Genomic DNA, 25,186 nt, shown 5'->3' with positions numbered 1-25,186 from the left:
CTGAGATTTGATCAAATATTTCCTGTGCATTTCCTTCTCCTTTCCAAAATGAATGCCATACACAATCTGAGTTTTTCCTATTTGTTATGCATCAATGAAGTTCATCTCTTCACTGGCATAAATTGCACCCAGACAGTAAAGCTAGCTCTATTATGCCAAGGAAAAAAAAAAATTGTTTTTGTACAACTTCCGAACAGGTCTTCTAATCAAAATGCCTCTGGTTTTCTTTGAATTTCTGCATTTATGTCTTGGAAAATGTACAGAATGAAACTTGGTGTCAAGTATTCTGAAACAAAAGTCAAATTTTACTTCAGAAAGAAAGCAGCTGGTTGTATAACAAAGCTGAGACTTCCTGAATTATCAACCTCCTCGAGGTCATTTATTTTGTGTATTAGAAAACCACAGGACATACCAATGAAAGAGTATTGAATTACACAGATGTGAGGCCTAGTAACTAATTTATGTGTGTTGTTCACTGTGGAAACTGCTCACCAGACAATTGTTATAATTACTAAACTTCTAAGAGCAATCCTGTTGCAGTCATAAATGTTAATTGGTTTGTGTCATTAGCGATCTAGCTGTACCTGCTAGTTTAATTCTTCAACGAAAAGTGTAAGTGGAGCTATATTTTTTTGGTCCCGTTTGTTACGTAATCTAAGATTATGTGTCAGCCAGATTGGGCACTAGCATAGTTGGAGGGGTGCCCTCTGGATGGTTTCTACTAATTTTCAGCTTCTCAAATTAAGGAACTTAGTCTGTAGAGAGGGGCACCATCCCATAAGTTAAATTATAATAATGTCCCCTGCAGCCCAGCAGATTCATTTCCCCAACCATCTTGTCAGATATCAAATTCCTGAAATCAATCCAAAGGGAACTAAATCCCCATTCTCCCTCTTGCAGTTAATTGTAAATCATGGTGTCACTTTTCATGGTGCTGCAACACTCCCTTGAGTGAGGCTTGTCCAATTATCTGTTGGATGGTGATTTATCTGGTCACCTCGTTTTCCCCGAGTCCCCATGCCAGCATCCTACATTCAGTCTTGCTCCATTCCCTCCCCTTGCTTTATCATTTCGCTTATCCCATGTCCTCGCTCCTCTCATCTTTCCATCTCCCCTCTGCTCCCCATTTTCGGCCTCCATCTTCAGAGTGGTAATGGTCTGGTTCGCCATGGAGGGGCTCAGTAATGAAGCTGCTGTCCTAGAAAAGCCATGTTAATGTGGACCGTGGGATCAAATTCACTTCCAAGATGCGACAAATGGATACGTCAGCTTGAGCGCAATAACACATTTAGATCCAAGCCTTTGACTGAGAATTGGGAGCTAAAATGTTTTGCAGGGGATTTCTAAATGAGCTGTTAACATATGCTTGAAAATATGTAATCAGAAAGAGTATTTTTAGGGCATGCCCAAGTGCAGTTGAACAACGTGTTAATAAGAGGGAAAGTAGAGTTGTGGATCCCTGAAGTATTGGCCTATCTATCTGATTGTCAGCAGCATTGACAAGCTGTCTGCTTGCTCCTTTCTCTGCAACTCTGACCTCCCTTGACCTCTTTGGTCTGATTTGACAGGCGGAGATGTGCTCTGTTCATGAAAAGGTGTGTGCATCTGTCTGTCTGGCATGACGCTGTGCTGCATTTACATGTGAGAACCGTTGTGCCTGCTTTGACCCAGGCTGACGTACAAAGAAAGAAGAGAGGAGTTTCCCGTATCTGATGTTCCCACGTTCCTGCTGTCAGTCGAGAGTCTGAGGAGCAGCCGTGCATGTCTTCCCTCCATCACAGAGAGAGTCTCTTGTCTGCTTTGCCCACTCATGTTCCCGTAACTCATTGTGTAATCAATTTAAAAGCATTGAAACTGAATTAGTGCCGTTTCAAACCCTGACGTAGAGCTCCGCCGTAATGTTTGTATGCAAAACCAAATCTGAGCTGGATGTTTGCACGAGCCTTTCACAGAGGAGGACACACATGCTCAGGTTTGGTGCCGGTTGCTAGGTAACCGAAATGATATCCCAGAAGTAGCTGGTTTTTCCAGCTGCAGACTGGATGCAAGATATATCTGTCAAGCTGTCAGATGAAACTCTGAGCATTACTTTTACTGATGAGGGGGGAAGTAGACCAGCAGCTAAGTCGAAGGTAGGTTCATTCTCAGACTTTGAAGAGTTTAGATTCGTCCACCTCCACCATATATATACACAATGGCAGCTTCCGGTCTACTTCAGGCAGAGCAGGGAGTAATTTGACGCCCTATTGGCCTTTTGGGGAGAGCTGCTCTTTGACTTTTAAGAATGAGAACCAACATCAGACAGAACCTCTGAGTCATTGCTGTACGCACAACCACAAAATTTTAGAGTGTGTGTGTGATTCTTCTGATCAAACTCATCAAGGGGTCATCACAGAGTGCTGTTCCCAAGTCGTATCTTTTTTCTCTCCTGTTGCACATCAGACAAAATTTAGTTTGTTTACATGAAGGCACATACACGCATTCACACACACACACAGACGAAAACATCATTGCCTGCTGCAAGCTGCTGTGCACTGATACACAAATAGCTGACTGCACTGCATATTATGTGTAAAAGCTTGTGCAGAAATGTGGCACATAGCATAGATGACAACAGATGTAATTCCAGGGTCATAAAAAACTAAAAGAGCCACCCAAGAGTAATTTCCTGTGTAATTTCTGTCCACACACTGCCTGTCGGTCTCTCAGCAGCTCCCTCTCACAAGAGCTGGCAACCCACTTCTGTTTTTAAAGAGAAAATCTACACATATGATCAACTATAATCTAGATGCATAAAAATTATGACATTTACTCTTTAACATGCTGTTTTAAGACAATAAGGAAATCCTAAAACACACATCTTAATCTATCCTAATTTATACATATTGACATTTCGGCAGTGCTTCCACTTAGAAAACATAAATCCTTAAGTATGATATTTGTTTGTGTAAATTAACACCGAAAAGCATCCATTTTTCAAACCATAGCTTGTACTTTGCAGACATGATTAAACAGGTGTTTTGTTGAGGATGTGAATGCTTTGGATAACTGCATTTACTCCTGTTTTTGTATCTTGAAGTTACCACATCTAAAAAGCACTCAAGTGCTCTCTGTTTAAAAATTAAAGACGAAAATCAACTGCCTTTACTGCAAAATTTAGTATGAATGCTGGGTGCTGAATTACTTTGCTGAAATTGTCTGAAAAAGCTGAAACTGAGTTGTTAAAGCTAAAAGAAGCTGAATACTAGCTAAACCCTAAAAAGGTGCAGAGCACTAGTTAAAAGTTAAAAAAAATGTTTGCTAAAACAAGCAGAAAAGTAGCTAAAAAGAAAAAAGTGCTTGTAAAGACCTAAAAGTATCAAAAGGCTAGTTAAGTAGCAAAAGAATAGATAAAAGCTAAAAGTAGCAAAAGACTAGCTAAAAGAAGCAGAACAGTAGCTAAAAGGAGAAATATGCTAGCTAAATGCTAAAAGTAGCATAAGTAACAAAATGCAAAGTATAAAATGCTAAAAAAAACGCAAAAAGGAAAAATGTGCAGTTTAAAAGTAGCAAAAGGTGGTCTGAAATTATCGAAAGGCTAGACAGAAGACAAATTAGCAAAAGGCTAACTAAAAGCTAAAAGTATGAAAAGGCTAACCCAAAGTAGCAGGACTGCATCTTAAAGCTAAAAGTGTCACCAAATAAGAAAAACTGATCAATCATGGTGAAGGAGATTGGAAAGAGACCTCCTCCATCAATTTTCTTCACCTGCTTTTCCATTCAGGGTCACGGGGAGCTGGTGCCAATCTCCAGCAGTCATCGCACAAGGGGTACACCCTGGACAGGTCGCGAGTCAAAGTGAACTATACTTCCAAAAGAGCTTAATGTATTTGTATGGGGAAAATATATGTAAACAGTTTATTTTTGTTTGTATTTGAAAAGTACAAAAGTTACGAAAACCAAAAGTCATAGCACCCATCTCCTGAATGAGCTGAATGTTTTGATGTATGAACGGCTAAAATAGCACAAAGTATGCACAAGTAGTTAGACTGCAACAATATACAGAATACTAAAACAGCGAAACAATAATGTGATAAGTTATTTAATCAGAGTTACTACATTGAACAACAGCAGTTGTCCATCATGGGAGAACAGCATTTGTTTTGTTTTTCTTCTTAAAATGATTGTGGTCCTTCTGTTGGAGGGGTGGCAGTTGTAGGGCAATGGAGCATGAAACTTTGATATAAGGTGCTTCTCGTTCCACTGCATCCACAGCCAAGAAAGCTCCATCCGTCATGCAAAGATCATCCCCACCCTGTCTCTTTGAGGTACTGGCTCGGATCGTCTGTGGCAACGAGGCCTCAGAAAACACAATTTTCTCCACAAAAAGACACGAGCGCAGAAAGGTTCTGCTCCTGCCGAGCTACTTATTGAAAAATGCAGCAGACTCCCAATGCATGGGGGATGTGAAATGTTATGAGACCAGGTGTAACACGGCCAAGTCAATCAATTTTCAATTAGGCCAAGCTCTTCAATCATCCATAATTCTTTTTAGCAAGTGGCTTTTCAATTGGCTTTTCATACAGGATGGGTGCTTAACCCATGGAGCCTCAATGTAAAATGTCAGCGGGTGCAGGAGGAATTAATTAAAAGAGGCAGCGTGTCAAATGGATAACAGCGTGGAAAAAAAAGAAATACAGTTAATTTATTATAATGTAATCTTTATGTTCAAATCTTAATGGCAGTTCCACTGACGTCCAGCCCACTCATTTACAGTTCAAAAACTCCAGAGATTTATTGTGTCCTTACACTTGCCCATGTTAATAATTTATTAGTCACTTTCTCACACACAAGCCAGCCAACTCTCATTGGTGTAATACTCTGTTTTCCAGGCATTTTCTTTCCCCCTTTCTTTAATGTCTTCAGATTGGCTCTTTTCTTTTATTGGAGTGGATATTTCAAAGCAGTGCTCAGCTTTCTGCACATACACCACGGCATTTCACAAGTCTATGGTGATAAGAAAGCTCAGATTAACAAGTAAAAAGGTGTCAGCTTGCTTAGTCTGAATGAGCATGACACATGGCTGCTTATAACTCAGTCTGCCTTGATATGGTCATTGATTAAGCTGTCCAGACTGGGTTTTCACTGGCCCTGGTTCTCACTCTGGAGCTAAAATACACCTGCCCAGGCTGTCAGCCACTAAAGTTATAACATCATAAGGCCCCTCATAAGGCACCTCTATTGTTTTGAAATGAAGGCCCATCAATTTCATAGGCTTCACTACCCAGCGGATGATTTGTTGGAGCCATTATTCCATGAAATTATTCTGGAAAATGCCTGCAGTTGGAAAACAGAGTGCAGTGATGGGGTTTAGGTGGAAACGGTTCACTGATTGTGACCAATAATGGCAGAAAAGAAAGGTTAATAAAAGGTGATGAAACATCAAGTTTTGTTTTTGGACATTTCATGTTTGAAGATTCTTTTTAGTAAAATGAATCTACGCAACACAAAAGACATCCAACAAACACTTGCAGACCTCAGGGAGTTAAAAAGAAGAAACTGAAGACAAGAAAAAGAAAGAAGAGTGACCAGTAACCTAGTTACAAAATCAGCATGCAAGCACTTCATCGTTTTCTTCTAGTAGCGATGGTGCAAACAGGTCTGACTGCCATCCAGCTGACAGCAGAAGTTTTCATTTTCAAGCATGACTAATTCATTATAAAGCCATTTGACTGCCAGAACTCTCTGTTGTTATAACCTGAATCTAAGGAAAAAGAATACGCTGACTATCTCAAACAGTAATTTCAAACTTTCTCAAATTGGAGATGAACATAAAAAAAGTCTCATTAAGAATTCTTGTATCTGCCGTTTAGCTTGAATGGTGCATTTTGTCTGAAGGCTCCGACAAAATAAGCAGATTAGTGATAAGAAATGCTCATTAATCATGTCTGTGTGAAGTCTCGTGCCATCTATTTTTTCTTTCAAGAGGCAGCTTTCTTCTTTTTCTTTTTCAGAACTCAAAGTCATGCGAGAACAAATATCTGTTTGGATGGAAGCATCGCGGCACACTTTCATAAAACCTGCAGCCCGGGCACAATACGTGGTCAAATGTTAAAGTTATCAGTGGAGTGCAGGAGCGAAGAAGCCCCTTCACCACTTCTCTTTTCATTCGTGCTCTGAAGGATTTCAGTTCACTGGCAAAGACTTCTATGACAGCACAGACCCATTCTGCTGGGCTGAGATAGAACACAATGCTCAAAAAAAAAAGTTCAATAATCAATTCCAAAGAAATGCCTTGGTATTAATCTAGAGCAGACCACAGAATGGTACCTCCAAGAGGATTGCGAGATGATTTGCAGAGGGGATTTATGAGATGATTCACAGCCTTGTAAAAAAGTTATAAAGCAATGTTCTCTAAAATCATTTCTTTTTAATTCTTTGTTGAACTTGTACAATGATGTGCACATTGAGGCTTGGGTTGTAATTATAAAGTAAAACTGACTGTAAAAAGACAGAAATTGTTCATCTCTACCTCCGTTACAAACACTGTTGTTGAGCTGAGGAGACACTTGTTTCAGGATCTCGATCAAATAAACTGTTGGTCTACGATGTGTGCTTGTTCAAATATTCTCTAAAGAATTAGGTTTTAACGTTTAACTGGTGAGATACTGTAGCTACGTCTTGCTGGAGCTCTGGCCCAATCCCATTTCACCCCTTGACTTTACCCACTCAGCCCCATCTCTACATTTTGCATTATCCCCCTAAGGGTTAGGGGTGTCCTACTTTTTTTGGGAGGGGGGGATCTTAGGGGACAAGAAGCTGGTAGAGCGGATTTGCCTTGAAAAATAAAATTTTTCAGAGGCACACTTTAAATTAAAGGTTTTGTGCAATACAGTAAGAAGCACATTTATAGCTAAACAGATTGATTGATTTCAGATTAAACTGATTTACATGCCACTTAGCATTAAGCTAACTACATTAAAATGTGTTATTCTTACCACAAATTATTCCTCTAGCAGTCCTGAGCTAGCAATCTCACTAAACCTTTTGCATCTGTTGAAGAAAATGGTGACAACTGATGCTGTTTTTGTTTTATTAGGGGGTGTACCATTTTGTAGTGGAGTATTGAGCCTTAAAATTAGGGCATGGGTCTTTTTCAAAACCTAGAGTTAGTGATAACACTGAATAATACTTTTAATACTCTTTGTCGTCCAAGGGAAAAAGACTCCAGGAAGCTAAAATACAAAACAAATGGCATCTGGTGTTTTATTGAGTGAGCTCAGGTCCATTAAAAAGGTCACGTAACCTATAGTGGCCACCTATCTTAAAATCTGGGTTCAATTTAGATGCCATGTTGGCCTGCCAACACACTGTTGGGGTTAAGTATAAAAACCTGGAGAGATTTGGATGTTGATTCTACGTTAGCTTCTTTTCAACAGCTAGTAAATTAAAGTTCTCCTCTCTAAAAAAAACATTTTTTCAGACATCCTCAAAAAGTGACAGTGAATTGAAAGACTTGAAATTAGACAGGAAGTCCTAACAAAGTTATTGAAGTGGCTGACAGTATCTGTGTGTGTGTGTATGTATATAAGTGAACTTGTGCTGCTTCATTTAGGCGGTAATGAAATTTAACAAGCATTGTTTGCATAATTCCAAGAATATTTCCGTTCTTGAAAAACAAAAAGCCCTTTTGTATAATTGATCTTACATTGATCCTGCCTCACTTTCTTTGTTTTCATATAATAAAAAGAACCCAAGCTCCCGTGAGTCTCCCAGTTCCATCTCTTGACTTGTGTTTTCGAATACATTTTCAAACCTCCTGTGGCAGTATATGAAAAGGTCCTGTCACTCGTCCTCAGGATTATTGTTAAATCAAAGCACTGTGGAATTTCATCTGATCCCTACTTCTTTAGGGCAATTTATCGCAAACCTTTTATTTAAGCAAGCCTTTCTTTGATCCTCACCTTGCTCAAATCTTACTCTCTCAGATAACTCTTGCTCGGTTTACTTTGAAACCCTGCTCTGTGCTTTTAACCAAAATCTTTCTCATGCTTTCGTGAAAGTTTGGCTGAAGAGGTGAATTCCACTGAAATGAGGATGAACTGCGAGAAGGAACATTTTTCAAAGGCAAACATTTGAAGAGCTATAAGAAAGGGAATTTTGTGAATATAAATGTAGTGGTTGGTAAAGTAACAAAGACAGATTTGTTCTGCTTTATTATCACCCGCCACCAAAAGCTGAAGCTGGACAATAATGTTGCCCATGTTTCTGTCTGTCTGGTACCCACATATCTCCTAAACCAGTTGACAAATTTTATTAAATTTGCAAAAAGTAATCATCGAATGTACATCTAAAACTGATTAACTTTTAGTCAACTCGATTCAAAAATGCAGCCACAGCCAACTGATGTTAAAAAACACCAAAATGGCTACAACTCAGTCAGTTTAACATATATCGACCTAAAATTTGGTGTGGTAGTAGGTAAGACTGGTCCCTAACACACATTGAGTTCTAACTGGTTGCACAAGATCTTTGGTTAAAATTTTGCCATTGACTATTTGGAATCAACTTCCTCTGTTTGCAAATTATCTCACGAGCCACTGGACAGATTTTAATAAAACTATCAGGAAATATTCTTTGGAAGTAGCTCTACAACTGATTAACTTTTGGAGTCAGCCGAGTTGGACATGGCCCCCAGAGTCAAAAGAGTTCAATAAACACAAACACAGTTGTGACTCAGTGAGTTTCACAGGACACTATGCATATTGTTGTTTTCATGGTTTGATCAAAATTGCTACAACTTTGACATTTATCAGTAAAGTGTCATGGTTGGTGGAGAGTTGGTCAGACCCAAATGCAGACTGACAATGTCGAACTCAAAAGGAAAACAAAGTCTGATGAGGCAGCAACTAAACTAAACTAAATAACAAAACAGGATTTCAGGAACAAAAGGGGTGAGACATGAGGGAAACCAGTCAATACATTAGTGAAACAGAATGAACCAAAAGAGATGCGAAGGAGATGAACCAGTTTTAAAGGCAGAGGATGATTTGAAAGTGGACACAGGTGACTGATTATGAACGAGGGACAGGTGTGGGTGGTTGAGGCAGGCTGACAGGTCCTGAGCAGAGGAAAGGTGAATTATTACAGGGAACACAAAGGGCACGTGGAACAAGACACCAAAACTAAACAGGAACCAAATAACAGAATTAAAGAAACAATAAACTCAATACAAAAACAAACCCAAAGACCCCCAAACACTGACACAAAGATGTTCTTAGTCTAAAACCCTTGGGTTTTTATATTTTGTTACAAAAAACACCTAGTTCAAGAGTTCTAAGAAAGAAGATCATTTTATTTGCTACGTTTGGTTGTGATTTTAATCTCAGCTTCTGTGCAGACTTTGTATGTTGTCCTTGGGTCTTTTATCTCGCATAGAAAAAATATATATACTACCTTCATTATTATGTAAAGACATCAAAGGCACTTCTCTGTGATAATCCTGTTGGGGTAAAATTAGAAAACAGCAGCTCAGCAGTGCACTGAAACCTCAAAGCCATTATCACAACATCATTATATCTGATTTTATCGGAACGGAGATCATGTTGGGTCGTTCAGAAACTAATAATTGTGACAATGAAGAACAGCGCAATATCATAAGTCTTGAAAAAGTACGATATATATGACCACAGGTTATTTCAAATTAGCTTTCTTCTTTGGTTTAAATGTAGAAAAAAAAGATTTACTGCAGTCTTTTTGTTTATGCGTCTTATCCTTTTAGTTTGATTGGTTTATGTTTGTCCATAGAATAACTATTTAATGTTCTGATTACTGGGAAATGAACAGAACCATTATCATTTTGTGGGTCCCAGTGGTGAGCAGGAAATGAAACCATACAGTTCTGCAAAATAACAGATTTTAAATCTTAGAGGAGAATTGAAATGACCCTGTCAGCTGGAGTATTACAGCATAGAAGAAGGAAATCAGGAAATCTCAATATTAGTTAAACACAAAAGTTGCAATATTGACAAAACGTCTAAAAGCAGCTTACACTAAATGAATATATTTCTAAACATCAATAGGCAGGGGACTGAGTGTTCATGTGCTGCAGTTATACACAGAGTTATGTAAAAACACCTATCTGAAATGAGAAGTGCTGCCACAGATTGCTGTTCTATTTGTCATACAATTTATTATTATTTATAGCAATATTTTTACAAGGACTAGAGGCTCCAGGATTATAGCAGCACATTCTCATAAACCCTATAAATGATACTAGCACAAAGCAAAACTTAGTTTTTTTGCTGATCATTGCCAACTGGATATTTTCCTTTTTAACTAACTGCTTTAGAGGTAATGTACAATGCCATCGCATTTCTCTATTTATCCACAAATATGAGAAAATGTCACTCCTGACATTTAATGGCTTCTTGTATCTGAGCTTTTAAAATGTTTTCTTTTATCTGCTTTTGTCTAAAAGAACGCATCTTCATTCAACTGAAATTTATTCATTTAAATTTGTATGTGCTTCCAGTTAATGTGCTCTTTACAGCAATGATCACAAGTCAGATTCTCTGGCACATTTTTCTTGGATGTAATTTTTTCTCTTTTACGAAATGAGACATTTCTTAACCAAGATGTTTTGAAACCTTTGTTACAGTTACAGTTACATTTGCACGTTTTGGCCTCAACAGGTGCCGTCTTTTGCCATTTTCCTGATCCTAAACATGAAATTTTGTTACTAACCTAACCAAGTTGAACAAAAAATAAGAAGTTAGAAAATAAAGATCTGTTTTTATAGTAAAGGTACACACTTCTGCATTTACCAGTGTTTGCTGGAATACATTGAATATATGAAGACTTCTGCAAACATAAAATGGTCCTTTTTCATTAGATAGACTTGACAAGTAAATAATATGGGGATAAGCTACAACACTGGAATTGTTTTAGGACAATCCTGTTTATAGCATGAGTAAATACTATTGTGTTAAAGTAGATTGATAGGAAATGGATTTTGTTAAACTTGGATTGGTTTTGAATTCATTTACCGTCTCTGTAAAGTGCCTTGAAATCCCATTTGTTGCAAGTTAGCACTAAAATAAAACTAAATTGTAATGAAATAAAATAATAATAATAAAAAAACAGCTGGTCAATATAGAGTCCACTTGCCCCATGAACCCAGCAGATGCCCAGTAATAACACTCATTTCATTTGTCTCTCAGGTTCCACAAGTAATTTGTCTAACCTTGTGCTTCATATGCTTTACAGGATTTAAGAATAATAACTTTTCAAAAGAGAAGAAAACACAAGTATGAGGAGTACAATTTTTATCTACAATGTAAAAAAATTGACAACTAACAATTGAAAAATCCTTAAAATTGTACATTTAGGAATATTACAAACTAGCCTTTTTAAAAGGTGATTAGCACATAGAAAGCCTTACATTTTCAAGGCGAAAGATCTTGTGCAATTAATCAAAATGATCTCGTTGCCACATTTATATCAAAAAGGAAAGTCTTAATTAGTTCTGTAAACTCTGAGTAACACTGCGCTGGGACATACTTTGCAGAGGAAAAGGACAAGAGTAAGGCCAGGTGACAGTGTGTACAGCTAAACAAACTCCAGTTAAATACCTCTTCCATCAGCCCTGAGGTTAAACAAATCCACTAATCTTTGTCTTGCTCGCTTGGAGCTTTGGCGCAGACCAATGGGCTCCTCTGCATCCCCTCAAACATTTGGCTAAACGAACAGGTGTAAAAACAACCCACTAAAAATAGAAGTGATAGACACATCCGTCAAGATATGGATTTAATAAATGCAAGTGCTCGCCCGTGCGTGTTTTAGTAGCTTGGTGTTTGGATTTCTTGTTAGTGGAGAATATATACTAGTGGAGGATGTCTATAGATCCATCACATATATTGGAACCATAAGTCTCAGATATTCCTAAAAGATGCAGAGGCACTGGAGCATTGACTTGTAAATAGGCTGACAGCCAGCTTTTCAGACAGTTATATAATCGAGATCTCTTTTTTTTCTGTTTTTTTTTTTTTTTACCCAGACACATGTTTCCCTGCTGGGATGTTGGCTGAGAGTAGATAATGAAGAGCCAGTGGGATGTCCACTGAGATCAATGACCAGGTTCAGACTTAAATAAGCATCCTTCCCCTCTTCGCATCATAATGCTGATGTTGCAATAAAGCTGCAGCCCACACCTAAAGGCAGACCGGGGGGAGGGGGAGACAGGCCCCAGCAGTTGTAGTCAAGAGACACAAAGTACCAGGAAACTGCATTAGAGGCGTTCCCTTTAGAGTTTTTTTCTTTAAAAATGGAAAGACTGGAAGGCCTGTTTTATTGCGTATGCTTTCGATGAGGTTTTTGCAAAGTGCTTCCGACAGTTCGGAGCAGTGAGAACATGTTTTTGTCACAGGATAGTTAAAACTGCACTCTTCAGGAGATCCTTTAGAGATGCAGGAGTTAGCAGACACAAAACAGCAATCTCACAGAGGGGTATTCTGAGGTGAAGCTGTGATAAGTGAAAATTTGATATGACTGGTTTCATCTCTGTGGAGATCAAATTACCTTTTCTTCATTTTCCATTATCTGTATGCCACATCCTTCTTCTCTGCTCAGATCTCTTCTTAATTAAAATTTACTACATTTTTATGCATTGGTGACCTACTGTTAGTTATGCTTCTTTTAACCAAGTAGAACGAAGGCCACAAAGAATATTAAAGTGGATCAATCTACATTTTTGTCCTTCTGTCTGGTGCTTGTTGCGTGTGAGTCCTTTTGATGTTGTCCTTCTAAATATGTCACAAGCTTTTCTGCATTAGGCTGCAAGGATTGACCCAAAAACAGCAATAACTGATTTCCAACCTGGGTTTCAGTTTGAATAATCTTATGACCATTTGACATTAAAAAAATACAAAGGTAAAACAATAAATTAATTTAAATGATTCTGTTTTCAATAATCAAAAACAAACTAGAAACTGGACACTGAAAGTATTGTGTTAAATGTCCCAAATGTCAAAAGGAATTTCCAGAGACCATCAGATGAAAGTAAAATATTAAATCAAAAGCCAAGAGTTTGTAAAATCCAGAATACGGCATATGAGCTGAATCAACCTGACACAAACAGTAACAACAACAGAGGGCAACAATAGCCTCGAACTCTAAATACTAAGAGAGCTAATGACCATTAACAACCAGGGCTGCTATTTAGGCAGCAAGATCCTGATGAGGTGGGAGGGGGCAGAATGTAGAAGTAACTGAAATGAATCAGGAAACATAAAATAAATTCAACAATAACATACAAAATTATGAAAAGCAGAAGTAAAGAAAACAAAACATCCCAGCAAATTTAAAAGACCATGGCAGATTTAACAACCATTTAGCACTTTAAGCACTGCTGACTTATCATCCTCTTGCTTGTATTTATAAACGCAATTCATTAAAAAAAAAAAATTATATCAGATGTTGGGTAACCAAACGTGACAGGGCCAGACAATGAGCAAAAAATAACAAATAGTTAACAGCGCAGTTATTTATTAGCCAGTAAAAATTAAAACTATTGACAAGCAGGACAACACTGACTTGAATCTTGCCAGAGGGCCAGCATTTATTTTTGTTAACCTGCATTCCTCATATTTTAAAATTTTAAAAATCATACATTTGTTAGTAAGCTATCTACTTTTAGGCACAGAGAGAGTTTGTGGATACGAATGTTACAAGCTGTTTGGCATATGAAGTTAAATAAAGAACTCTTTAAAAGTGTTTACAGACACATGAATAACTTTTTTATAAATCAGTAATAAATCTTATTTTAAAAGAGACCCAGATAAGAAAGTGGCACAGTTGTTGTCAGTGAATGTTGGCCAATTGTCTGTTGTGCACTTCAAACTAAATTACCTTAGCATTAGCTTTAGCATATTTTTTTAAACCGAAATTTGAAAAACCTAAATTAATATCAAGTTTGCACACAAATGCAGGCACTTGGTCCGTTCTGGTAGATATACTGCGAATGCAGTTTGCTAAAATAGATGTGTTTGCAAACAAAAATAACAGGTGCTTATTTGTAGAAAGGACAGCAAAGAGAGATACTATCATGAGTGGCCAACAATTGACACTAAATTCCAGTGCTGAGTATGAGCTGATAAATTGAGGTGTCCAAATGTGACAGGGCCAAACAATGGACAATTAAAACACAAACACACACACACACACACAAATCCCCCAGTCACTGCTGAAGAAAATGTATTCAGTCTGTTTGTAAGACCAAATATTTTAGGTGACATGGGGCTTAGTTGCCAGTATATTGTTGTTTGCTCTCTATCTAAACGCTTCATTCTGAACATTTCAGTTCACTGTTTGCAGCAACTGCTGCCATCGTCAAGTGGTTTCTCCTGAGAAGAAATTTTAATTTTACAGCTGCATGTAATCAATCAGAAGATCTCTTGCCAAGTGTCATTGCCAAATCTCTGAACATTAAGTGAATTTGACAGTAAGTAATACAGCAGAGACAAGTAGTCATTCATGAAAATTTTTCAGTGAGACACAGAATAATATTGAGCCGTTAACACACCCTTAATATGTATTTACGAGCATGTTGTTGTAATTTTATCAGATATTAATGGGATCTAAATAGAGGGCTAACTATCTCATTTGATATCTATCTTGCAACACCAGGTTTTATGAAGGACAAAAAGTATTTGCATTTAAACGCATTTAAAGTTTAGTTTTGCTTGGATTTACAAGAAACAATTAGCCACCTTCAAGCACAACAAAGTCACAGAAGAACTTGGTGTTCTGTCTTCACTGTTACACTTATAGGGTTAATGTGCAAAAAGTACCCAAGTCCGTTTGTGAGCATGTTCTTTCCCAAACCTTTGGTGATGACAGTCTGCCATACAGACTGGCCACTTTATTAAATAAGATTTCCTCTCCCCAGAGGCTCTCCTCTTGGGAGATTAAGGTGATAGAGTGTGGATAACGACAGACGCTTGGGCCAGGCTGTGCCTTTCGAGAACCCTTTTTGATTACCTTGATTTCTTTTTTTTTTCGTCCTTACCATCAAACTCACAAAGTAAATCCACTGCTCGCTGCAGAGAAGAAACTTATCTAAAGATCGTGCAACCCTGCAGCCAATCAAGTTTGAAGTACATTTCCGAGAATTATAAGTAAATGTTCTGTAGATTAACATGTAAAGCAGACTGTTCGTGAGGGAATTAACAGCCAGTTGCCGAAGACGCTTTAAATCCGACGCTTTCTATTAGATATTTAAAGCCCTTATCATCATCTGAATAATTTTCATCATCTTGCAACAGAATTGCTGGAAGCTTTCAAATCATCCTCCTATATGATTAGAACACTGAAGTACACTTAAGTTTACGGGGTGTCTGATTAGACCAGCAGCTTTCCCTATTAACATAATAAATGAATTAGGGCACCAGAGATAAAGATCATTAGGCAAATTTTCTCCATGGGGAAATCATTTGGACATTGTATTGTCTAAGTATGTGAGACTAAAGTGATGTTACTCACTGCCTGAACATGTTTTACCCTCCAGCTTTCCCCACTAAAGCCCCTGTTCTTGATCGCTTTCAGCCGCAACAAGCTTCATCCCATTAAGGCATTTTTTGGTTTGATGCGAAAGCCGAGCCTCTCATTTCTCCACGGTGTTTGTTCTGTGATTAGTCCTGAAAGTGAATGACATTCTACACAAAGTAACAGCCACTGCGTCCGTGCACAGCAACATTTCATGACAAGTTGTTATCGTGACAGTACATCACTTCACCAGCACAGAGCGGATTAGTACGGTATAACACTGTGTGGCCTTAGGGCTCAGGATTGATCCCATTATCACCTGCTGCTGACTTTCCTTCAGCTGCTTCAGCTCAAGTTATTTCTTAGCCTCTGCTATGAAAACAGGTTTAATGCTGTTTTGTTCGTACTCGTCGCATGCTACAGACACAAGCAGCGGGTTGTTAACAGTTATTTTTTTAATAAGTGGGCAAGACGTGGTTGGAGATATTTTGTTTGGCTCCTGTGAGGTACTCTGACTGAAATATGCATTAAAGCTTAAAGTATGCCTGTTAGTGGTGAAAGCTGCTGCACACTAGGATATTAGCCTGAGGTCGCTATGGGACCATTATATGTGCACATATAGTAAACTTAAACCAAAGTTTACTAAAAAATGACTTACTTTTGTTTTTAACAAAACTATGGCTTAAATCTGAATTAAAACCAATGCAGATATTTACAAAACTTTCACTTTTTAGGGCATATTTAGTTAAATTTTTGGCCACACGTATGAGCTCTCACACACCTGCATAAAGCTCCAGCCCAGGTATATGTTAATATAAGAGCAGCATAAAACATATTTTCCACTTTTTATGAATTTGAGGAAATCATTCGCTCTTAACTAGCTTGTTATTGCTCAAAGATTCTACTCTGTTCTGTAGAAAAATATGTAGCACAGTTTTTAACACTTAAAAAAGCAACTTGAGCTTTCTTTTACATCTCCACAACTGAATGCTGTGTCTGACAAGCAACCGCTGTTCTGCTGAGCTGGATTGAACCAACTCAAAGCTGACGAAGAGGGGTGTAGAGAGTAGCAATTATTTGTAATATCCTATTATTTTCTTTAGTTTGTAAGTAAGAAAGTAAAATTAAAATGACTTCCTGCTTTTTTTTTTTGCTGTGAGTGATAACATGTTTTAAGTAAAAAAAAAAAAAAAACAACATGGAATGGAAAGGTTTGCATCGCTACTTTAGAAAATGGGAGAGAAGCTGCTTCACCTGCTCCATTGATCTGGCACCTATACCAGTGGGTGAAGCTTAAAGCTACTAAGAAATGTAAGAGTGAATTTTAAATATCAGAATATGTCATGCTGGTCTACTTTTGAAACAATCTTTGACATTGAGTCATTGATAACTGGAAATCCATTATTCTTCAGGAGGAGTTTGCTTTCAAACTGTTTTTAAAGTTGCTCATTTGGTTACTTGTTTAAACAAATTCTAAATACTGATGTGGAGATGATGGTGGTGACATAAATCAAATGCTTTGTTTCACATTTGGAAGTTTGCAACAATGTCTGGTAGTAAACTTCTGGTTTTGGCAGCTTCTTGGTCCAACTTTGGCAAAATTACTGCTTGATTAGGTTTGGACAATTATACTTGGTTAGAAGCAGGAAAATATTTGTTTTTAGGTCAAAACTGAACAAGCTTTTAATTGCACGACCACAGGAGGTGACAGAAGGGTCTGAAGCATTCTTCATTAGGCAGTATACATTTTGTCAATAAGCAGACACTTTAATCGTAAGCAACTTGGAAGTGATTAAATTACACAATTAGTCGACAAACTGGGGCAATGAGTGGGGTTCTGCATTATAAGACATTGCGACATGTTGCACGGTTAAGGCAGTTATCTCTTTGCACATACAGCATGATGTTGTTTGCATATTTGCAATTTTCACAGCTGTGTTTAAATCAAAGTGATTTTCAGATTTTCATTTTTCAAAAATGAACATTAACCCAAATTGTATAAAATATGAAAATATGTGATATGTTGTTATTCATTTTTGCATATCCTATATTACGAGTTCAAATAGATTAAAATGCAATGCATTTTTCTGCTTTAACAAGTACAAATACCAGGGATTCTGCATACTTATACTTTAGACACCACCTAACCTGCTTTATCCACATTTTTTGTGTTTATGATATCTTACACCAACCATCTGTTGGCTGTTTAATATTCAACACATAGATAAAAGTGTGTTATCAAACCTTTTCATCTAAATCTCGTCTAAAACTGATAAAAGGTAGCACTTTCGTCTTCGTGTCCATTTCTCATTCTGCTTTATCTCTGTTCTTTTTTTTTCCCCCCACAGTGGCCATGGCTATTAACCATGCGGCTGGAGCCAGATATGCCCATTGCTTCCTTCTGTCAAAGAGAAGTGTCTTTGGTGCTACACTTAGTGCACACTCTCTGAATATGCCAACGAAGCACAAGAAAACCCAGCGGACTGCTTAATGCTCTTTGTAAGTACAGTCACTCGGCAGGAACACAGTGTTTACTCATGACACCCAGATCAAGCCAAACCCCGTGAGAGAAACTCATCTCTGATTTGTAAATGAATCATTGTCAAATGACTTCTTTTTCATACTTTCAAAACGGCATGGGAACCACTTTTTTGTACACAGCCATTGCCAACCTTTACATGTACATTTTATAGTTGCTTTGAAACTGCAATGTCCTTTTGATGAATAACCTTTTTTACTTTGGGTCAGTTCTCTTTGTGAATGTCAATATAATACTGAAATCTTGACACAAACACTTGACATTCTCTGCATAACCCTCCTTTAAAGCTGAATCAAATCCAGTGTCACATGCTGCACTAAGTACTCTAGATTTATGCATCAATTATGTAAAAGTAATGCATTTATACAAGGTAACCTGCTAAATGTGGTTCAGACTGTCAGTGTTTAATTTTTTTCAAACCTGCACTTTTATGCTCTGAAGCTCTTAGATGGTTTCCTGGACCCATTATTAAAGCCCGTGTGTGACATTTTTCCAACACTTGAAAGCTGTAACAAGAGCTCACCCTCCATCAGTAGATGGAAATGAGCTCTTCACCATAGGATGAAAGGGAAAGTTGGAAATCCTGAAATATCGTACACATTGTGTAAGAGTCAGGTAAAGACTTTGATTTGAAATGCTTCTTGTAGTTCAGTTGGAACATTTTCAGGACAGCTTTATCAATTACCAGTTATCTTTTTGTGTGATTTAAAAGGAGCAATTAAGCCATTTACTGTGTTTGTTTCAGAGTTCCAAGTACCAGGCCAGGAACTGGCCATCGGGAGTGTCTTAAGTATTTGCAAAAAGTCTGTCTCTTGTCTTTTTGATGTGTGATACTCTGTCAGCCTCGTTAAAACCTCTGTTCATCACATTCAACAAGTTAAACAAATCAAATCATGACGTTTGGTCAAACAATAAGATCCGTCTGACTGGTTGTTTAAAGGAGAGGCTAAACTCTGTGGAAGGTTTAGTGTATGTGACATTAAAGAAGTTTTTTTTTTCAGCCTAAATGAACAGTTCAGTTCTAGAAGTGACATTGTGCCACGTAGTAGCAGACGTCACTGACTAACCTGCATTGGACAGAAGTCAGAGTGATCTCAGTTTGGAGAATCAGAGAAATTTGTCCTGTGGGATCAATTTTCACAGAGGTTCAACTGAAAACTTTTTTTTTGAATTCTGACAGTGTCACTCTTGCATCAGATAGTTTTTTCTACTGAAGGCTGTTCATGTTGGAATCATTACATTCTGCGTTGGAACACGTTATGTGCATAACAACATATTTAGGAAATGTTAAGAGTGCCCAATCAGAGTAATTCTTCAATAAAAAAGTGATGCATAAAAACCCATAACATAGCATTCACTTCAACTGCTAAAACTTTAGAGGTTTAAGTTTATCTTTTAATGCTGGGACTGCTCCTGTGAGGGTTCCTGACTAAGTAGTTGTTAGCTTGACTCTCTCATGCCAAATTTTTCCCTGATTTTCCAAATCTGTACCACTGATTGCTGTCTACTGCAAATAAGACTGACTCCTTGTAAGTAATGCATACAAATCCATTTGAAAAAGTCTAAACTCCTTGTTTAAATACTAAAAAATACATAAGGTTTATTAATTTATATTGCATCTTGAAGGTTTTTTTTTTGTTGTTTTAAGAATAAACACATTAAAGCACTACTTATATGTTACTGTTTGTAGAGGCCCAAAAAAAGATATAAACTCAGCCATAACTAAAGAGAGCCAAATGTTGCTGAGTGTTTGCAGTTTCATAATGTGACTATAATGATGCCATTGCTTTATTGGCATCTTGTTTTTGTGTCCATATAATAATAAAATGTAGCTTATATAGTTCAGGATAAATGACTGCCATGTACAGTCAATGTATACTTATTGTGCTTCATATTTTTTGGGGGTGTTAAATTAACAGATGTAAATGCTTTAATATTGAAATATAAAATATTTCCTATACATAGCTACAGTATGAGACTTAACATTTCTTTTAATTATTTTGCATTAGCTGCCTTGTGTATAAGACTACCTTCCAAAATTTGACTTTTGGACTCCTCCTAAAGTCTAAATTATATTAAAATATCTCAAATGTGTACCACACTAATGTTTAAAATGAAAAGGCATTGACTTCTCAAGCAGTTTGTTTTGTGTAAAAAAAAAAACAATCTATTCAGATTTTCAATTTTCTAACATGTTGCACACACCAATCCAGAAAAAATCGATTTAATTCATCAAAGAAAATGGATTTTCCTTTAAAACCTCAGAATTGACGCATACAGGGCATGTCCCTTGACTGTCTTCAGTGAAGTCTTTTATTTTTCTTGTTCACACTGATTAGTTTAATTACCTCCTACCTGCAACAAAATTATCTAATTTCCTTCTGGCTTTCAACATGACTTCGTTTTATGCAGTCGACACAAATGCTTTCCATTTTGAGTGCGATGGCCTCAACGCAACAGATTTCGCTCTGTCTATGTTAATTCAAAACGCCATTTTTTTTTGAAGCGCATCCTCCCTGTCTGCTGACTTCATCCAACACATTCTCATATTTGATTAGACAAGAATGTGTTTCTGACTCTGTGGATCAGATTCAGATGTTTCAAATGCCATCAGATCAGATGTCACTCTGCCGTGCCAGACAACCTCTGCAGACAAAAAGAACACCATGTATAGCTACGAGCGAACACTTGATATCAACAACCTCACTTCTCACTTGAGGACCGTGTGTGTGTGTGAACTTTATCAGCAGCTGCAGTATCTGCACACGCACACACACTCAGACCACTGTTTGATGCCGTTCCACCAACAACGCTGTCAAGAGTGTTCCCTCTTCATCATACTGATGCTGTCCAGAATCATATCTCAAATGGAGCTGCTGCTCTTTGAACTGGGATTTTATGTAGATGTGTGTGTGTGTGTGCACTTTCCGACTGCATGTCTGTGCCTCATTTGCATTAGAGTGGAACGTCACTTGTGTTTAAGTGAAAAGATATGAGTCGCTCAACTATTTCCTGTTTTTATATTTCTTTGTGATAACCACCCAGAGGTCCGTCAGGTCATTTGTATGTCAAGCGAGCCGAAACCCCTGGCTCAGACTAACACAAGAGGGCAGTGCCAGCCTGTAAGGGCAGAAATTAAGGAGGATCAGTCACAAATTATCAACTTGCTTTCTTTTTAGTTACTCTGGCTGGCTAAAGAAAAAAGAAGAAACACTCCAGCTTGGATAAATACATGGAGATGTGTTCGCCGTTCACGCACTCATTTGGTAGCTAATACTTATGCAGCATTGCACCAAACATTAACCATTTGCAGCAAAAGAAGCTTGAGCACACTTTTAGAATAGTCCAATATACATATCTCTAACCTCCGGCAATTAATACAGTTGTTTCCCTCAAGTAATGCTTCAAGATCTGCACACAAAGCCTGTCTTTAATTTTTTAGGTGGACTATTTTACAGATATGTTGGCCAGAGGGCAGCTCTTATGGATTGGCGCTGTCTGGAAGCTGACAGCAGGCTGAGAATTCTCCTCTGATCTATGGGACTTTGGGATGACATGCTCTCAATGGAATACACAGAAAATCTGTGCTTGGAGATGAAATACATAATAAAAAATTGTAATTTCATTGTTTGGCTATGACAGGCAGTGAAATTCACCTTAAACACTTGTAATAAACAACTGTGCTGCATCCTGTTGTTTTGGGTTTTTTTAGAGGGAATTTTCCCAAGAGATTAAGCATGCAACATTTACACCCAAAGCATGTTTGCAGAGCTGATTGTCGTGGACTTTCTACTCCGCTCCTGCCGAGAATGCTGTTGTCTTCAGAAAAATTGTGAAGCATTTAATTCTACCTCGTGCTTTGTTGTTGCTACTGCAGGTGTTTCTTTGGCCTAAAGTCAGATATTGATCAAAGTGTTCAGCCACACTACGAGGAGAGAGAGGAGGAGGGTGGAGGCTGATATTCAGAGGCGGTTCGGCTGGTGGGGAAGCAAGTATTGATTGCACTTAAAGTAACAAGATTGAGGAGGCCCACTTCGACACGTTATCCCTGTTGCCGCCAACAGACAAAGTGCAGGCCAGAAGAGCAGCACCGATTGATTTCTGTGATCATGAATGGCCCTAGACCCATGAATCAGTCATCCAAGACATGCTGCTTGTGAATAAGTCAATGTTTTTTATAGCGTCGCGATAAGAACTGACAGGCTATTTGATTTAAGAGGACAAGTAAATACTATGATAATGAATCAGCTTCATGTACACTCTGACGAGCCGAGAAGTCCTCGCAGCTCTGGCAATTATACCCGGCGTGTAAGGCACACAAAGTGGGAGTTTATTTGAGAAGGCAGGTATTGCGGGCAGCCGATTCAGGCATCTCTGAGATTTTGTTGTGCATAATTCACAGGCGAGGCGTGAAGCTGATATAGCCTCCCCTTGGTCCTATGATCATCCATCAGGTAAAATTGCTTTCTTCGAACATTAGGCTGTCAAAGAGGAATAACAAATGTAGCCATGCGGAGCAACACATGATTACAGGGTAATAATGTCCCGAGGTCAGAGGAATGTGACCTCTTTCAAATCAGCTTGTTTAAGGATGCAAAGTGAATCGGAGTCACAGAGGAATCACTCTTCTTCATCTACGGTGAAAGCTGTCAGTTGCCAGTGATGTTGTGGAATATGTTTTACCTTTAAAAACTCACATAAAACTTTGGATATGATTTTAATCTAAAAAGTGTTCGTTTAAAATAAAGAGATGGAAAGATTGAAAACAGATGTTTCTGGGGGGCCTTTTTGACCCCTTCTCAAAAAAACTATTCTTTTTTTCCTGTAGTCGAGGGGTATTTCTTGACCCACATTTGGTCTGATTGATATTGTGTAAATCCATCACTATAATCCTCCAGGAAATTGCACGGGCATTTCCAGAGGTGTAATAGGGTACACTCTTGGGCTGAGTAGGATTTCAAATGAGCAGAGAAATTAAAGACCACCAAGACCGATGGAGAAAGTCCAGAAAAATCAAAAAGATCCAACGTATGAAAAATGCAAAGAGACAGTTAGTGAGGATATGGAGCATTCGAAGAGAAAGAAAGCTAAAGAGAAAAATAAATAAATAAGATGCAGTTGTTGATTGAAGGGAAAAAGAAGAAAAAAGTGTTTGACATGCTTCACTGATTGCAGTTTCTTCCATCCCTGTGTCGCCTGCAGGTCTCTGATTCCATGGGCTGCATTGCCAATTACCCATGAAAATATGATGGGAGGGAAACCAGTTGCAAATTATTATCAACACAAACAAAACAAGCACAGTGATAGCAGAAATGTTGCTGCACATGAAAAGACAAAAGTTGATATATACAGGTAGTAAATGAAATTTCACAAGGGCAAAGTGAAAGAACCCTGAGAGTTCTTTATTGGAAATTACTTTTCTTTTGTAAGTATGCAAGATTGCTTCAACAAGAGGCCTTGTTTGCAAATAAAGTATACCTTATCGTGACAGTACAAGTGGTTTTGGGGGGTTAAGTACATGGTAAGATCTAGGGAAGGACACAAAGGACATTTTATTGAATAAAGCTTAGAGAATAAATTGACTGCCTGAGCAGAGTGAGAAACATATTGTTTCGCATATATAAAAAGACCAATACAGTGCTTTATAGGTTCACATTTTTTATTTGTTGGTTCTTTAGAATGAGTTTAGGAGGCTTTAATGTTCAAACAAATGCACCATTTCTTTACTACTGTAAATCGGGCTTCATGACCTGCTGTCGGAAATGCTCGGTTTAAGATTATGTCCCTATAAAGCCACACTACAGATTTATTTTTGGTTGCTGGTTATAAACATAACCGAAACTTGTAAAACACTTTCCTGTTTGACAAATAAGACTTGAAAGTGTATAGGGACCATAGCAGACTTTATTTTATTTAATTATAAAATAAAGAGAAAACCTTAGAACCCCTAATGCACAGTGGGATCTGTGGATTAGGGTTATATGTATTTGTACCAAAACATCAGAGCACTTTCATCGGATTCTGGTGAGTGCGATCAGACAAAAAATACTTTAGACAACAGCCATCACTACTCTCATTTAGAAGAAAACATTTTTTACTTTTGCAAATTGCCCCAACAGAAAAAGAGTACAGTGAGATAGTATTTAAAGCACTGCACACCAAAGCAAAGATGACACACAAGCTTGACTATCTGCCTGTTTGATTTTAGTCAGCGGTGTGGTAGGTGTGTGTGCTTAACAATTTATTTTGCATCAAGTCTAAGACAAATGAACTGAACCAAATTTAACACATGAACTGTAGGACACTGTTCCAATTGAGTGAATATGACAGTACCATGTGGACTTTGTTATTTTACAGTAAAGTTGCCAGTTGACAAATCTTTCCTGGCTGTACATGACTCGTGACCTCAGAGTTTTCCCTCGAGCAAAAGTGGTTTGTTTTTCTGTTTCTACTTTTGGGAAGGGTTACTGTTTTAGATAATTGGGAAAAATAGCATTTGTTTCTTCCTTCTGTTGTACTGAACCTAGACCAAATTGTGAGCTGTGCAAAAATACTGATATATCTGTTTGGTAAAATGTTGTTGAAGTTCTCTTTATTATTTTTATGTCTTTGCATTTAAAAGTCAAATAAGCAGTGCAGCACAATTTGTCCTTCACCCCAAAAGAGCTCAGCTAATGTCCACTGTTTGCCTCCGAAACTGAAACAGGAGGCCAAAAGGCGTGCCTATGTTTGACAAGTTGGATGTGACAGCAGACTGCTCAGCCTCAGGTCCATTTACTGTGAGCCACTAAAGAAATACTGTGATGATGTCCAAATTTATTCATATAATATCCTGTATCTGTTCTGGTTAGAGATCATCTTTGATACAATGTAGTCATAACACAGAAGGAATGGGAAAACTTTGGTTCACACACTTCACACACTCTTATATTATAGGTATAGCTTTTTGACACAATAATATATTTTAATCTACAGATTTAAGTGGATTAAAGGTTTTCCAGCATTAGGGGTGCTCTAGTAGATGTGTGTAGGGTGGCTATCTGCAGTCATGCTGTTGTGTTTCAATGTGATTTTGTGCTTTTCTCTGTTGTGTGTGTAGAGAGAGAGCAGGCAACCCTGTACGGA

At 37.9% G+C, this 25,186-nt stretch overlaps 1 protein-coding gene across 1 annotated transcript in view; it reads left to right on the top strand.

Annotated features, from left to right (window-relative positions):
- Positions 1 to 25,186, top strand: part of chrm2a (cholinergic receptor, muscarinic 2a) — an 89,365-nt gene that overhangs the window by 17,095 nt on the left and 47,084 nt on the right. Inside the window, exon 2 of the mRNA XM_017411638.3 lies at positions 17,871 to 18,021. The gene's annotated coding sequence lies outside the window, so the exon portion shown is untranslated. The remainder of the gene's footprint in view (positions 1 to 17,870; positions 18,022 to 25,186) is intronic.

This window comes from Kryptolebias marmoratus, linkage group LG18, assembly GCF_001649575.2.
Source record: "Kryptolebias marmoratus isolate JLee-2015 linkage group LG18, ASM164957v2, whole genome shotgun sequence".
In the NCBI taxonomy this organism is placed as follows: Eukaryota; Metazoa; Chordata; class Actinopteri; order Cyprinodontiformes; family Rivulidae; genus Kryptolebias; species Kryptolebias marmoratus.
Note: the sequence above shows the minus strand (reverse complement) of the source record. Positions and strands in the feature narration are given on the sequence as shown.